This window comes from Sceloporus occidentalis, unplaced genomic scaffold (genome assembly GCF_023333645.1).
Source record: "Sceloporus occidentalis isolate IW3139 unplaced genomic scaffold, rSceOcc1.0.p SCAF_378, whole genome shotgun sequence".
Taxonomy (NCBI): Eukaryota; Metazoa; Chordata; class Lepidosauria; order Squamata; family Phrynosomatidae; genus Sceloporus; species Sceloporus occidentalis.
The window spans coordinates 101,100-116,052 of NW_028317358.1; the positions used below are offsets into that span (position 1 = coordinate 101,100).

General features: G+C 44.9%; 1 pseudogene; it reads left to right on the forward strand.

Annotated features, from left to right (window-relative positions):
- The first annotated feature begins 9,805 nt into the window (after window positions 1-9,805).
- LOC149273399 (zona pellucida sperm-binding protein 3-like) lies at window positions 9,806-12,640 on the forward strand (annotated as a pseudogene).
- Window positions 12,641-14,953: the final 2,313 nt, after the last annotated feature.

Sequence of the window (14,953 nt, forward strand, 5' to 3'; positions counted from 1 at the left end):
CTGTCACTTAACTTGCTCCTGAAATGACTAACCATCGTTTTGCGAGAGGCATCAATTGACACTTGTCATTTTCTGATGCTAAGGAGAAGGTCTAAATTAGAGTGTTTTTGCCTGATGTTCCCAGATAGCTGCATATAAGCCGTTTGAATATGTCCTAGAGGTGTTAGCCCAGTCTACCCGACTACTTGCCTCATTGCCTGTGGTAAATAATAGAATAGCTCAGTATTAATCACCCAGACATACACTCTGTCTACACAGCCATATAGCAGCCTACAGGGGTAGAGCTCGCTGCACATAGGGGCAGAGCTAGCCCCAGACAGCCTTTACTGGAAGGGGAGTGGGTGTGGCCAAACACTGTTGCACTACCCAGAGCTAGAAGAGACGGACCCAGGGAAGAAGAGCTTTACCTGGAGACTGGGTCAAACCTGCAATAAGGGGCAGCATAACCCAGATGGCAGACGGCCAAAAGGCTTGTCCACAAAGGGCTGGTCCAGCCTAGATAAGGCCGGGTCAGACTAGCCCTTTGTGAACAATTTTAGACCAGCATGGGGGGATGCAGGAATGCCGTGGGATCCCATAAAGCTAGGCTGCTTGAACAGTGTCCATGTACTGTAGCCATGGATAAAGCTGCCAGTGAGGTAAGGGAGTGCGAGAGGGAGGAAGGAAGCCGGCAAGTGAGTGAGAGGGTAAGGGAGGGAGTATGTATGAATAAATGAATGTATGTGTGTATGCTAGAATGAGAATGTATGCATATGTTAGATTGAGAATGTATGCATAAGTGTGTGTTAACATGAATGTGTAAGTGTATGTGCGAGTATGAATATGTAAGTGTGTGTGAGTGTTTTTGTGTTATGATTTTGTGTGTATGCATGAAAATGGTGGTGTGAGTGTGTGTTAGCAAGTGTATGTATATGTTCAAGTATTTGTAAGCATGTGTGTTAGTGTGTACCTTTGTATAAGAGTGTGTACATATGTATGCCAGTGTGTATGTTGGGAGAACAAAGGGAGGATGGCTTTACTTGCCCCTGAGCCTGAAAGTGCGAGCCCTCTCCTGCCTGCAAATTCCCAGGTATGCTGGGCATACCTGTGTTGTTGGGTCCCCCATACTTACATCATTTGGACAGAAAATACATGTCCATGTGAACACCTAGATCCTACTGGTTTTATAGATCTACGGTAAGTATCTAAGACAAAATTCTAAATGTTGACATGTTACATGCGTCTATGTATATTTGCAAATTCCGTTTTTAAATATTTTTATCTGATATGATCCTGATATGTGCATTGTATACTAGATATGGTTATGGTTAACATCTTGTCTTCCAGTCTTCACACTCAAGGCCTCTAATATTCTCTAATATTCCTAACCCACAAAAAGGAAGGGCCAATAACAAACCCATTTTACTATATAAAGAAGCAATCGAATGGGAGGGTATAAAACCCAGGGGATTGGAGTTAAAAATGATTAATATCATTTATTCACTTATTTATATAGCACCATCATATTCCGCAGCACTGTACAATGGAGTAACTGGACACATAACAATTTAGACTTACAGAAGCAAAAGATAACACTTTTCAAATTCAAGTCACAGGCTCTTCCCCATTGTATATTGAATATAAATGATAGAATATATAAAATATGTAAATAAAATGAGAGGGACCTTTGGAAAGAATTAAAGGTGCATTTCCAAAAGACAAAACATTCATGGATTGTCAAGCATGCTCACCTTGGTGTGTTCTTCATTTCATTGCTCTGAAGGTTTAATCAAACTACACAGAATTTTTTTTTGTCTGTTTCTATGATAACAACCTATCAGTTCCTGCTTTTATGTCACACGACAGTAATGTGAATGAGAAAAAATATGAATGAGGCAATATTTGAACATGATTTTATTAAGTGTTTGAGCAGTTAACATTACGTATTATGTGTTAATGCTGCATTTAGTTAAAGAGTTAAACCCAGCATTGTATTGTTGATTGCTTTGTGCCTATCCCATGCAGGGCCGGCCTTAGGTGTTCAGACGCCCTGTGCAGACTACTCCTATGGCGCCCCCCATCCCACAAAAAATGAAAGGAAAAAAATCTTGTAACAAACAACTAGTTTTAATTAAAGATTATTTATCTGCAAGTGCAAACAAGTACAATAATATATAACTGGAAACAGTGGTAACAATAATATACATTAAATACCGTATTTGCTCAATTATAAGACGACCCCCCCAAAATCTAAATATTAATTTAGGAAAAAAACACACAAACCCAGTTTTGCAGGTATAGATCAATTGAAAATCACATGTTAACTGAGCATTGAAGGTATAGATAAAAAAAAACTAAATTACAGGCATAGATCACAGGTTGCATACTCCAAAGGCCAGCCCTGGCGTCCACATAGAACTTGACCAGCAGCTAGATTACACACACACAAATTACAGCCCAGCCTGAGCCAACTTTGTCCCCAAACAGCCCAGCATAAAACATCTTTGTCCACAAACAGCCCACCCTTTGCCATCTTTGTCCCATAAACACCCTGCATGTGCCATCTTTGCCTTTCCCCAAATCACTTAATTATCCACGATACACACAAACACTTATACAGTCACTCATTCACTCTTTCATTCACAAAATCATTCATTCTTTCACTCATTCACACCAATCATTTACACATATTCATTAATGCATTCTCACAAATCATTCAAGCAATTCATCCACACATTAATTAATTAATTCTCTCACTTATTCTCACTCTTTATTTATTTCAATATTCTCACTTTCCCATTTCTTACTATCTATTCCCCACTTCTCACTATCTACCTCCTCTCCCCACTTCTCACTATCTATCTATCCCCCTTTGTAGTTCACTTACCTTGATGAAGTCTTGTGGTGGGAGCACAAGGCCTCTGTCTTGCTGCTATGCGCGGCTTCACTGCTGAGCGCTGGGATTTGATGTTATATTCTGGCGCTCAGGGGCGTAACTAGACGCCTCAGGGCCCGGGTGCGAGAACCTGTTAAGGGCCCCCCCACCCCCTCACCCCCCCAAAAAAAACATGATTTTTACCCAACAATTTTTTTCAACTAATTCAACAAATTCAATTTACATATTGAATCATATCTGTAAAAAAATCTAAGAAAAAGGGGCGCATGTACAAAGGGCATAATCCAGGGGTGTCCAAGTTTTTTCTGCAGTGGGCCACTTCATCAGAATTGTATACGTGCGCGCGCCGCACTCATTTTTCACTGTGACAAAAAATATGGCCTTTAATAAAATATGCAGATTAAAATAAAGTAAAATGACACAAAACCTTTACTCTTCCTCTCACTGATTTCTGGGCCTTGAAAGTTTTGCGACTACAAATTCAGGATTCCCTAGATTTATTCTAGGGATGAACTAAAATGAAAATTCTGGACCAAAACATTCAGGGTTCACTTAGCCAAAACCGAAAATGACCCCCACCTTTAAAAATAATAATAAAAACTCACATGTTTAATAAAAGTAGGTAACACACAATTGGACAAAATTAGCAATATAACTTGGCATGATAGGAGTGTGATTGCTAACAGCAATCACAATCCCATCATGCCTAGGTTCCAGCACTTACACATCCATGCTATCACACACACACACACACACACACACTCATTTATTCATATAATCATTCATTCACAGATTCATTCCCTCAATCACACACACTCATTCAAACACCCTCCCCACCCCCTTACTGCAGCTCCTCAATGCCGCTCACAGACTTCAGCAGGGGGCGCGGCCTCCCTCTGCCTTCTCTGCTAAAGCACAGAGGAAGTAGGATGTCACGTGAACTCCGCTTCCTCTGTGCAGTCCAGAAGACCCTCCCACAAGTAAGTAGCAAGGCTTGAGGTGCGGCTCACGTAAGATCGGTTGCCCTGGCTGCCGATCTTACGCGGGCCGCACCTCGAGGTCTCGCGGGCCGCATTTGGCCTGCAGGGCCGCATGTTGGACGCCCCTGCCTTATTTAAAAAAAATAAAAACGGAAAAAAGATTTCGGGCGGCCCCTTGGCTTGGGCCCCCTGCTGCCGGGGCCCGGTCGCAGTTGCGACCCCTGCGACCCCGGTAGTTCCGCCACTGCTGGCGCTCACTATGAAGCGTCGGCACCAAGACAGAGGAGATAGAGGGGCGCCGAGTTGTTGCTGAAAACTTTTTCAGGAGCGACCACTTGGCGCCCCTCTCTCACCTCCGCTCCCTGCTGCCTGGGTGCACATTGTGCATGCGCCTCAGCACTGCCCTGGCCTTGGTGATAGGACGGCGCCCGGCTCCTAGGGTGACCACATTTTATTTGTGCCATTCAGGGACACACTTTGAAGCGCGTGAGATTACACACACAGGTATATATTTATATATATATATATATATATATATACTGTATATGTCTTAGACATGCATTTTTAAATACATAATATGACTTATCTCTTTGAAGTAAAGACCTTGATTGAAATATGATTTCAAAATGACAGCTGAACTGGCGCTTCTTTAATATCAGCCCCTGCTGCCAATATATATTAATATTAGCCCCTGCAGCCAATATATAAATATTAGCCCCTGCTCCCAACATATATATATATGCCGATATATATTCACTCACTCATTCACACAATTCATCCACACACTAATTCATTCATTCTCTCACTCTATTTAGTTGAATATTCTTACTACCCTCTTTCTGACTATCCACCCGCCTTTCTGACTATCTACCCTCCCCTGGGATTGCAAGGCCTCTGTCTTCCTGCTCTGCCACAGTGTGCGCTGCTTCACTACTGAGTGCCGGAATATGACGTCATATTCCGGTGCTCAGCTTGACATGCCGGCACCGCAACCAAGCTAGATGCTACGCGGAGGAGACGGAGGGGCGCAGATCGGTTGCTGACAACTTCATGAGCGACCGCTCGGCACCCCTCTCTCTCCTCCATGTCAATTTTAAAAAAAAAGATGGCGCTTCAATGAGGCTGCACGGGACCCGGGCAATCCAGGACACATGGTCACCTAGTGGCACCCTTGCTGCCATGACGCCCTGTGCGGCTGCACAGCTTGCACACCCCAAAGGCCGGCCCTGATCCCATGCATGTTTAAATTCCCTCACTGTATTAGCCTCCACCACTTCTGCTGGGATGTTGTTCCATTCATCTACCACTCTCACAGTGAAGTAAAAAGTAGGTTTTACCCCCTACCCCAAACATTCCATCACAATGTATTCAGAGAACACTGCCTAACAGGTGCAACTACAGTAAGTAGGTGGAACAACATCTTTAAAAGCTTCTGGTAACTATGAAAAATAGAAAATTCTTCAGATAACAGACAAGGCATGTATTGATGTGTCGTGGGAGACACAGTAACTGCTTGACTTTCTGTCACTGCAGAACACTCACCCCCTATTATGAAAAGGTCACTGGACACCCTCTGTCAATCTATATGTCATCTAACCTTAATATGTCATGAGAATGCCATTGATCTGTTTATTAAAGGCAAATCCCAAGTGAAAAGCAAGTTCCTGAGTTTTCTTTTCTGTAGCAGATCCCTAATGTAACAGGATTTTAGTCAGTCGCATATGTATTATATGCGACACTTTAAAGGATGTAAGTAGTATACATATAGATACCTTCCAGATTGTAAGCTTGTTTGAGCCCCACCAACCCTCCATTGTACAGAGCTACAGAATATGGCGCTTTATAAATCAGTAAATAATAATAACACTTACAGATGTTGCAGTCTGATAATTTGCATAGTATCATTGCTAACACAGTCCGGGAATATTAGTCTAGACCAGGGGTAGGCAATCTTCGGCTCTCCAGATGTTGTGAACTACATTTCCCTTGATGCTTTGCCAGCAATATGACTGTAAGAGCATTATGGGAGATGTAGTCCACAACATCAGGAGAGCCAAAGATTGCCTACCCCTGGTCTAGACTAAAGAAAGCTTGCTGGTTAAGACTGACATATTATTACCCTTTTCTTAAATGAACACATCATATTAACACAAAATAGGCATAACTAAAGCTGTAGTGTTTACTGCCATCAGACCTTTGGTTCAGTCCATTACCACTCTTCTAATTGGACCTCAATGGTCTGATACAGGACCAGACTGGCCATCTGGCAAACCAGGCATATGTCCAGTGGGCCAGTAGCTAGTGACACCTCTGCAGTCACTGGTGTGGGAGATTCGCTCCGCTGGCTTGATACACACAACTGCACCCTGAAACAGTATAGGAGAATATAGCGTGGCCCCATTTATGTCGTTTATTGAGTGCTGGCCTTAAAGTGCCAAGTCCAATGTTAATTCTCATTTAGCCCCAGGTCTAGTATATACATAACTAATCTACTTGTAAAATACGGGCCTAGCAAACTCCTTTCCATTGTGCTGATCTATTTCCTCATAAATTAAGTTAAGGCAGATCTCCCACAGAGCACTAGAGCAGCCTGGGGCTCCAGACATTGGCCCGAGTTATAAGTAGGATAGCAACAGTTACACAGTGAAAAGATATTAATGATGGAGATTTATGCAGAAGGTAAGAGCACTGCGCATAATGCAATGCTGTACTTAGTAGCAGGACACTTCTATAAATGAATGCCACAGATATAGACTAAACTCCTGTTTAAGCTCTCCGCAGGTGACTGGAAATCATTTCTCTGGAGCATCGGCACAGCAAGTGACCAAAGTCTTAGTTAAAGGAATAACTCGGTTTCTATGCAGGTTCTGGAAATTCTTTGTGTTTCTGAAACTGAAGCCTGCGCATAAACTCTTTGTTTTATTCATGTCATATCAGCTACTTAAATCTATCAGCATCGCTCTTATGTGTGATGTCACATCACCGCAGCCGCCTTCATGTCGATGAATCCCGAGACGGGTATGACATCATCAGCGATGGTTTCCTCCATTCTCCTTTTAATAGCGTCGGGTTCTTCGGGTCGCGTAAGTCCATTGGAGAACCAGAGTGTTCCAGGAGTTTTTTACCGCCTCCTCCTCTTCTTTAGAGAAATACTCTGACAGCTCCGTTATGTAGTTGATGAGCCGATATATTTTGATTTCTCTGTGTAAGTCTATGATGTCCGGACGGTTCATAAATTCTAGGAGGAAGCCGATCTGCGCGGTGGCCTCACTCAGCAGATGACGGTGAGGTAGGAGATTTGTGGACTGGAGCACAAGGAACCGCGCCAGCTCCGAATGCTGCTCTACCAGAGTCTTAAAGATGGATTTCAGATGCATGTCGTCCCCTCGGGCCATGTTTTGCCCCTGTAGTAGTGTCTGGAGGTCCCCGCAGCCCACAATCGGCAAGCAGAAGTAGAGACAGACAATGAAGGAAACTTTTTAGATCGGCCAGCCCTTCCAGATGTGTAAAGATATTGTATCAGCGGAGGGGATATAAGAGATTGAGCCGGGACCCTACAGAGGAATCGCTGCTAGGATTGAAGGAGCTCCTACTGGATGTTTATCAACCGCATATTCCTGCCGAAGGGGAGCGGCTTTTTTATAATAATAATCCCATTATTTCATATTTTTTAATTAATTAGGAATACATCAATTTTTATATTTTATTTATTTAATATGATTTTGCTGGTAAAACACCCAGAATTCTTTGATTTAAAATATAAACTTTATATTGATTGGTTCATCTTTTTTTCTGCTACCTTAGTCCTCCCCAGTAGTATATGACACGTGTGGCCCGTAGAATCCCCCTCAGTAGTCTGTTGGCGTTCCCGGCAGTCACTATGTGGATACGTTTTTGTTACTTACTGTCTGATAATTCCATGCACGCATTATTAACCCTTTCATTTCTGTACATGCTAATTCCATGCACAGTCTCTACTATTACAGGCAGGCAGGTACAGGGTGTATCTGTAGGTATAGCGGGATTCCTATACCCGGATGTATACATACTCCCTCCCTAGCCTCCTTTTTAACCCTTTGTCTGCACATATCCTGTGGCTCATAGCATATTCTGGAACTATAGATCACGGATGTGATTCTGATTTCTTTACCCCCTGATTTTCTAGAGAACTATAGTAATAGTTGTTTAGTCTTGTTCGTTTAGCCATTCTAAATTAAAACTACTTTAAATCCAACCAATGAAAATCATTTATTTGACTGTATCACCCAATGCCCAGTTCAGACCTGCGTGGAGGGACTTTTCTGGTGGTTGTTGCGCACCAAGAAAACAGCTTCCATTTAATAAATATCACTTTTTATTATTATTTTACATCTCTGCTTTCTTTTATATTCCTGCTTTTTGCTCATTTCCACGTTAGATTGTACAAGAGTTAATTAACCAAAGAAAAGCCAACAAACCGCGTCCCGAGTTCAGAGGGGGTCTGTGACTTTCAGTATATCTCTTTTAGGGGATTTATATATGTACATTACATTTATTTATATCGTGCTAATAACTTCCTTAAAAGTAAAACACATCACACGTCATTATATATCAGACAAAGAATGTTTATTAATGTCTGATACATCGGCTCCTGTTATTCTTTCCGTTTGTCTGGAGAAGGCGATGGGTGCAGTGGCCCCCCGCGGCCCCTGTATTTTAGGATTATACTGAGGTTTTTGGGTTCTCTGCATTTTTTTTTTTATTTTTTTTTGTCATCATCTAAAGAAGCCCCCTCTTCATCTTTTTTTATTTCTGCAAAGAGCTTCACGTGTGGCGCTCTGGCTTGGTTGGATAAAGTGTCCTTCTAGAAAACAGGAGATCCTGAGTTCAAATCTCAGTTGTGCCTCGTTATTTTTTGTGCTTTACAGAAAGGGTAGTAGGTACATGGAATGAAATCATGGTGGAGGCGTGCACAAAACATGCGAGAAAACTGTGATTGGTTTATTGTCTTGGTTTATTGTGGTGAACGGGCAAATTCTTAGGGTTTTTACCCCAGTCTTGAGGTATCGGATGAACGGGCAGATTCTTGGGGTTTTTGGCCCAGTCTCGGGGTATTGGGGGGGGGTTAATGATATCTGAGTATCCTTATTGATTCTTTTCTCTCTGTTATATCACAGCTGGAATCCCTGCTTGAATACAGGTGACTTCATTCACAATATCCTGAGGTTAGAGTTTCAATAAGGTCCATCAGAGAATCATTTGGCTGCCACATTAGTGAGTCTCTATAGCGGAAGAGACTAATAAAGGGTTAATGTCCGGGGGCTTTAAGGTGAGATCATCTGGAAAGTTTCGGGGTACGGCTCTCAGTTCATGTGAAGAGAACATGAAAGCCTTTCAGTGGGTGTGAAAGCCTGAATTTAACCCTTTGTGGGTCATCATAATGTGTTTAGCTCTGGGGTTGTCGCCCCTCTTTTCTTGATCTGCTATTTCCGCGATGCTCTGCTTTCAGTACATGCGCGCCTTTTGTTTTAGGGTGCTGGCTGAGCATTATGTGATTTGTGCTTCCACCTGGCAAAATACAACCTCCGCAAATTCATTGTCTCAACGTTAAATGATTAGTTCATTAACTTTGGGCAGGATGAGTTTTATCTGCTCCAGGTGGGATCATTTTCAGGTGATTGTGATTATTTGCCCCAGGTGGGGCAGAGGCAGGTGCTGGGAGGGGTATATACAGGCCTGTTCTGTGATCTCCCTTATTATCTTATGGTCAAAATGGGGAGGTGGGTTAGACTGAGTTGCCTGGTTCTGGTGGTCCTGCTCTTTGGGTTGGTGTTTGCTGTCAGCAGGTCCTGGCCAGGAACTGGTGTCAGTGGGACCATTGGAGGAGCGGATCTCAGCCTTGGTCTGGTTGGGGGTCTGTTAGACAGTATGGTGGGGTGGTCGGTCAACCCAGTTGGTCATGGAGGACAGGATGGTGGTGTCTGTGAACAGGGATCTGTATAGAAATGGGAGGCTGGTGAAAGCCTCGGACCCAGACTGTGTAAACCCAGCTCCGAGAGCACAGGGACTACAGTGATCTTCCAGTATGGGCTGCAGGAGTGCGGCAACACCTTACAGGTGAGGCTGGGGTGGTGGGGAGCCCTGTGGGGTACAAGTCGCTTAGGCTGAGGAACTCTCTCTCTCTCGAGAGAGAAGGCTGCTGATGGGTTCCTCTTGGTATTGAATCTCTTGAAACTGGATTAAGGTTGAGACTAAAAGGTGGCTCTTCCAATACGGTATGGATTGGGTGTAATGATTCAGAAACTTGCCCTTTACCTTGGTTGTAGGCATGACTTCTAGCTGGCCTGCTGTTGATACTACCCTGGAAAGGTGGAACCGGGGTAACTGGCTTGGTGGAGCAAACCCTTGTAGTAAAAGGTCCATCTCTGCCAGTCTATCCTGAGGCCCCTCTCTTCTAGGCGCTCTGAATGTTTGCTGGGTATGGGAGTATCAGAGGGTTCCACAGCCCTGAAAGCCCCCATATTGTGTATAGGAACAGGGTAGGTTTCTAAACTTGTAACTGTAACGGCCTCTTTAGTCATGTGCTGTATATTAAACTGTGTTGCAAAATCCTGGGGGGGGCAAACAGTCTGGTGGGGTCTCTGCAACCTGTGATTCATAAACAATTTTCTACTTCTGTCTTTTTGAGTAGCTGCGATGGGCATTTTGGGTAAGCACTGTGGCAGTTGGTTTGTGTGGTACTCGCACGTCCTATGCTACTAATATAACAGTGTTTGATGGTAAGCCTTTGAGTCTGCGCAGCATGTGGGTCGCAAGGTGGGGGGACTTAATCTGTAGCGAATGGCTCTTTTTATAAATAAACTCTATATTGTAAAATCCTTGCAGATGACCCCTGAGTTCCTGGTCTACAGCGCAAACCTGACCTACAGCCCAACTCCTTCTGTGAACTCTCCTATCATCGGGACCAACTCTACTGTGGTGCCCATCCAGTGCTACTACCCCAGGTAGGTCCACTTCAAGTCCTGTTGTGCATGGTTTATATAAATCTTTTCTTTTGAAGCTCAAGAAGACGTTCTTTATGTGCCTATCACCCCTGCAGACACGGGAATGTGAGCAGCAACGCCATCAAGCCAACGTGGATGCCCTTCAGCTCCACCGGATCTGCAGAGGAACGTCTATCTCCTTGCAGCTGATGAATGGTAATTGGGGTGGTTAGTCTGGGTTAGGGGGTGTAGCTGAGACCCCACTGGTCTCTGTATTCTCAGAGAACTGGTCTGCCCCAAGATCCTCTACAGTCTTCAAGCTGGGTGAAGTATTCCACATTGAGGCTTCTGTCGCTGTTGGGAACCACGTGCCTATGAGGATCTTCGTGGACAGCTGTGTGGCCACGTTATCCCCTGATGGCTCCTCCGGTCCCCGTTATGACATCATTGGTTACTATGGTTAGGTCACAATACATGCCCAGGTGTTTCTATGGCTGCAGGTAAATCCATGTAACCCGGTTCTGCTTGGCAGGTGTTTGTTGGATGGTAGAGAGGAGGATTCATCCTCCGCCTTCAGATCCCCGAGACCCCGTCCAGACACGCTGCAGTGGATGCTTTCAGGTTTACTGGAACTGATGCCTCTGTGGTGAGTATCTCTGGCAGTTTGATCTCCTGGGTCTATACCTTTTTAGGTGTCTCTAATGTCCTTCTGAATCTAGATCTACATCACCTGTAACCTGAGAGCTGCTGCAGAAAACCAGGTCCCAGACCCACTAAACAAGGCCTGTTCCTACAGCAAATCCACCAACTGGTGAGTGTGGTAATCCTGTGTAGCCTGTAATATGAATGGCACAACAACAAATCCCCATATATTCTAAATTGACTCAGCCCTTCCCTGTCAAGCTTTCAGAAAATAATTGTCTTAATTGGTTGTTGGTCTCATTGTAGAGTCGGGAGCTGTACACCTGTTACATGCGTGTTTAAAGATACTCCATCTATCTAGAATTGTAATGCAGCATTAAAGCCCATCATTGTATATAACATTCAATCGGGTCGAGATTTCAGTCTACCAAAGTCTCGTGGCCATTGACTTGTGGCTTGTCTATTTGCTGGTCAGACTCTTCCTTAAGGTTCTGGTCTTGGTCTGTTAATGACTCCTGTGTTGTCTCCTCAGCTGGTCGGCTCTTGAAGGCTCCGATATCTGCGGATGTTGTGACACCCGTACCTGTACCCCTGGTGCACCACCTCCGGGATTTCCAGTTCTATTGAGACACAGGAGGCTGCATCTGGTGAGTGCAGAATCTGTACTACAACCCTATCAGCTACTCCGTGAAATCTTATTATCCAGTCCTCATTTCAATGGCATGACAGTAGTAGTGGTTCTACAGGCTGCGTCCCAACTAAAGGAAGACGGCAGAGAAGGACTTGATGGGTGTTTTTTGCTTTCTGAACTGATTTTAGCAGTTTATTGACAGCTTAGGGGTTTGGCTGTCCTCTTCTCCCACATGAGTATTTAAGAATCACACAGAAGTCTTTGGTTAGGTCCCACTGATCTATTGGGGTCAGACTTGCTTGGACTTTCCAGCTCTACCTATCAATTATGCATTTTGGTCTTATTGCATTTCCTACAGGACCTCATCCTGAGCCAGACCACAAACTGGCCCCCCTGGGTCATTACTGACTATTGGAGGAGACCGTGGCCAGGTTCTGGCTGTGACTCGGGAAGCTGGGCGGATGGAGCTGTGGGTGTTGGTGGCAGTCGGGTCACTGAGTCTTGTCACCCTCGCTCTCTTCGTTGTGTTTGTGAAGTTTTTTGTTTATAAACGATGTTACCAGGAAACTGAACAGAACTAAAACCCCTCAAATGACCGTACTCTAATGTTCTAGATGTTGAATGTCTCCTTGTCCAAGCCTATAGCTGCCACCATAGCGTCTCCTAGATTGCAAAGAGCATTGGCATGGGCCTTGCCATTTTAGACAATGTTTTAAGTGATCTCTGTAGAAAAAATAAAATAAAAATGAAGCTGCTTACAGGCAGTTATGGTTAATGGGGTGTTTAGGGTTAACTTAGGGACAGTTGTGGTTGAGTGGGGGGGGTTCAGGATTAATTTAAGGGGTGGTTACAGGTAAAGGGGGGGGGCAAACTAAGGGGAATCTAAAGCCTGGGGGCAGTGACGATTAATGCACGGTGTTGGTGATGTTTTCTGGATGATTCTCTGAACGACTCCCCGCCTTCAGTGACATCACCAGAGTAGGCAAGCAGGAGGGTTCATTGAGTGTAATGAAAGGGGTGGGGCCAATCATGGGCGTGACTGCAGGGAGGGACTGGGAAGCCGTAACTGCCGTGAGTCTCACTGAATCGAGGCTCAGATAACAGAGCGAGCAGTCCTAGAATGTCATATACCGCGGCTGTAATAATAATACTCCGACTACCCATATACCGTGGCTGTAATAATACTCCGACTACCCTCTCGTATTCTGTAACGACGGACCCGCTGCGTCGCTCCGTCTGGGAACAGATATAAATAACGTTTGCCAAACAGATTTAATTGGTCTGCTGCCAATCGCTTCATTCTCGCTCTGATCTGGGATTCGGGGAATGAGATGATTTAGTGAAATGGGATACATAATGGCAGCGCGGGGAATCTGTTCTCCCAGAGGAGTTCAGCGCACAAGCATTATAATTATGTGTTTACCATGTTTCTGTCCTTTACCATTAATTAGTAATTCGGAGTACGGTTTCAAAGTTTTTCTATCAAAACCTTAGAGTTACAGGAATCCGTGTGAATGAGGGCGCGTTGTAGACACTAAAATCAGGATTTTTGTAAGCGCCAACTAATCAGGGACGTTGTTACTGCCAAAAGGTCCCCTCGTTTAAATGGTTTCATACAAATTCTGCCAAAGGGTCTACCACCGGAGGTAACAACGTCTGGCTGGACCTTGAGACCACCACAAGAGAGTGGAACGGAGTGAGTGTGTGTGTGTGTGTGTGTGTGTGTGTGTGTGTGTGTGTGTGTGTGTATAAACTGATCACGTGAGAGTAAAAACTCTACCAAGTAGCTACAAAGTTTATTGGTAACGTTCCAGTCATTAATATGCCGAGAAGCTATATATATCTCTATCAATATCAGTGTTTACCAAACATAAATACCACAGATCAGACGCGGTTGTTGTGTGGAAGACGTAGGCAGCGTTATAATAAATATATACATCGTCGTGCATAGTGATTGGAGGACGCTGCGAGCGGAGGAGTGGACTCCGCCTCTAAATTGTGTGCGGAAGGTTGAGGGCAGCTCATGCGCTGGGTGTATTTAAAAGGCGGATGCCGCGTGCGCAGCTGTGGTGGTACAGGCTGCTGTGCGTGGGGTTAGCGTGTGTAGCTGTAATCGGTACGGGACGCTGTGCGTGGGGTTAGCGTGTGTAGCTGTGATCGGTACAAGACACTGTGCGTGGGGTTAGCGTGTGTAGCTGTGATCGGTATGGGACGCTGTGCACACGCTGCTAGGATTAAGGCGTCACACTATGTTACGTGCATAGAGGTGGGTTCGTTATGCGTGTACAACCTGTATTAGTTCTGAGCATGTGCATGCATAGTTGGTATAAGTACACAATGCCTGTGGGAACACGTATGTACGTACAGTTGGTGTCAGTGCAGGATGACCTATGTTGTATGTGGAGGGAAAGCTGACACGCTTAGCCTTGCGACTATGTTTTGCGTGATGTTCTGGCGGAGGGCGCCACCAGAACGCCGTCCCCGTCACAGAATTAAGTCCAGACATCCGTAGGGATCGCCCACTCTTTGCTGTTCAAGGGCGATCTGTGATAGCCATACTGGGAACGGCTCTGTACTCTCTGAGGGTCCGGTGGGTCTGAACAGCGGTGGTGGGAAGACAGCGGAATATGTGGTGGTGGGGGGGGGGGGGAGACAAAAAGGGAGACGCGTAAAGGGGCACCGTCACGGGGCTTTTCAGAGTGATTGCCTTGGAGGTAAGAGCTATGTTATGTCTGCGCTCCCCAACCGACCCGTTAATTGCCCCAGCGAGCTGATGGCCCGACAGGGTGGTCTGCCCCACGTGATACAGAACGGGGGCTGTCAGCCTAGACAAGAACATCCGCTGCTATATTTTATTCCAAAA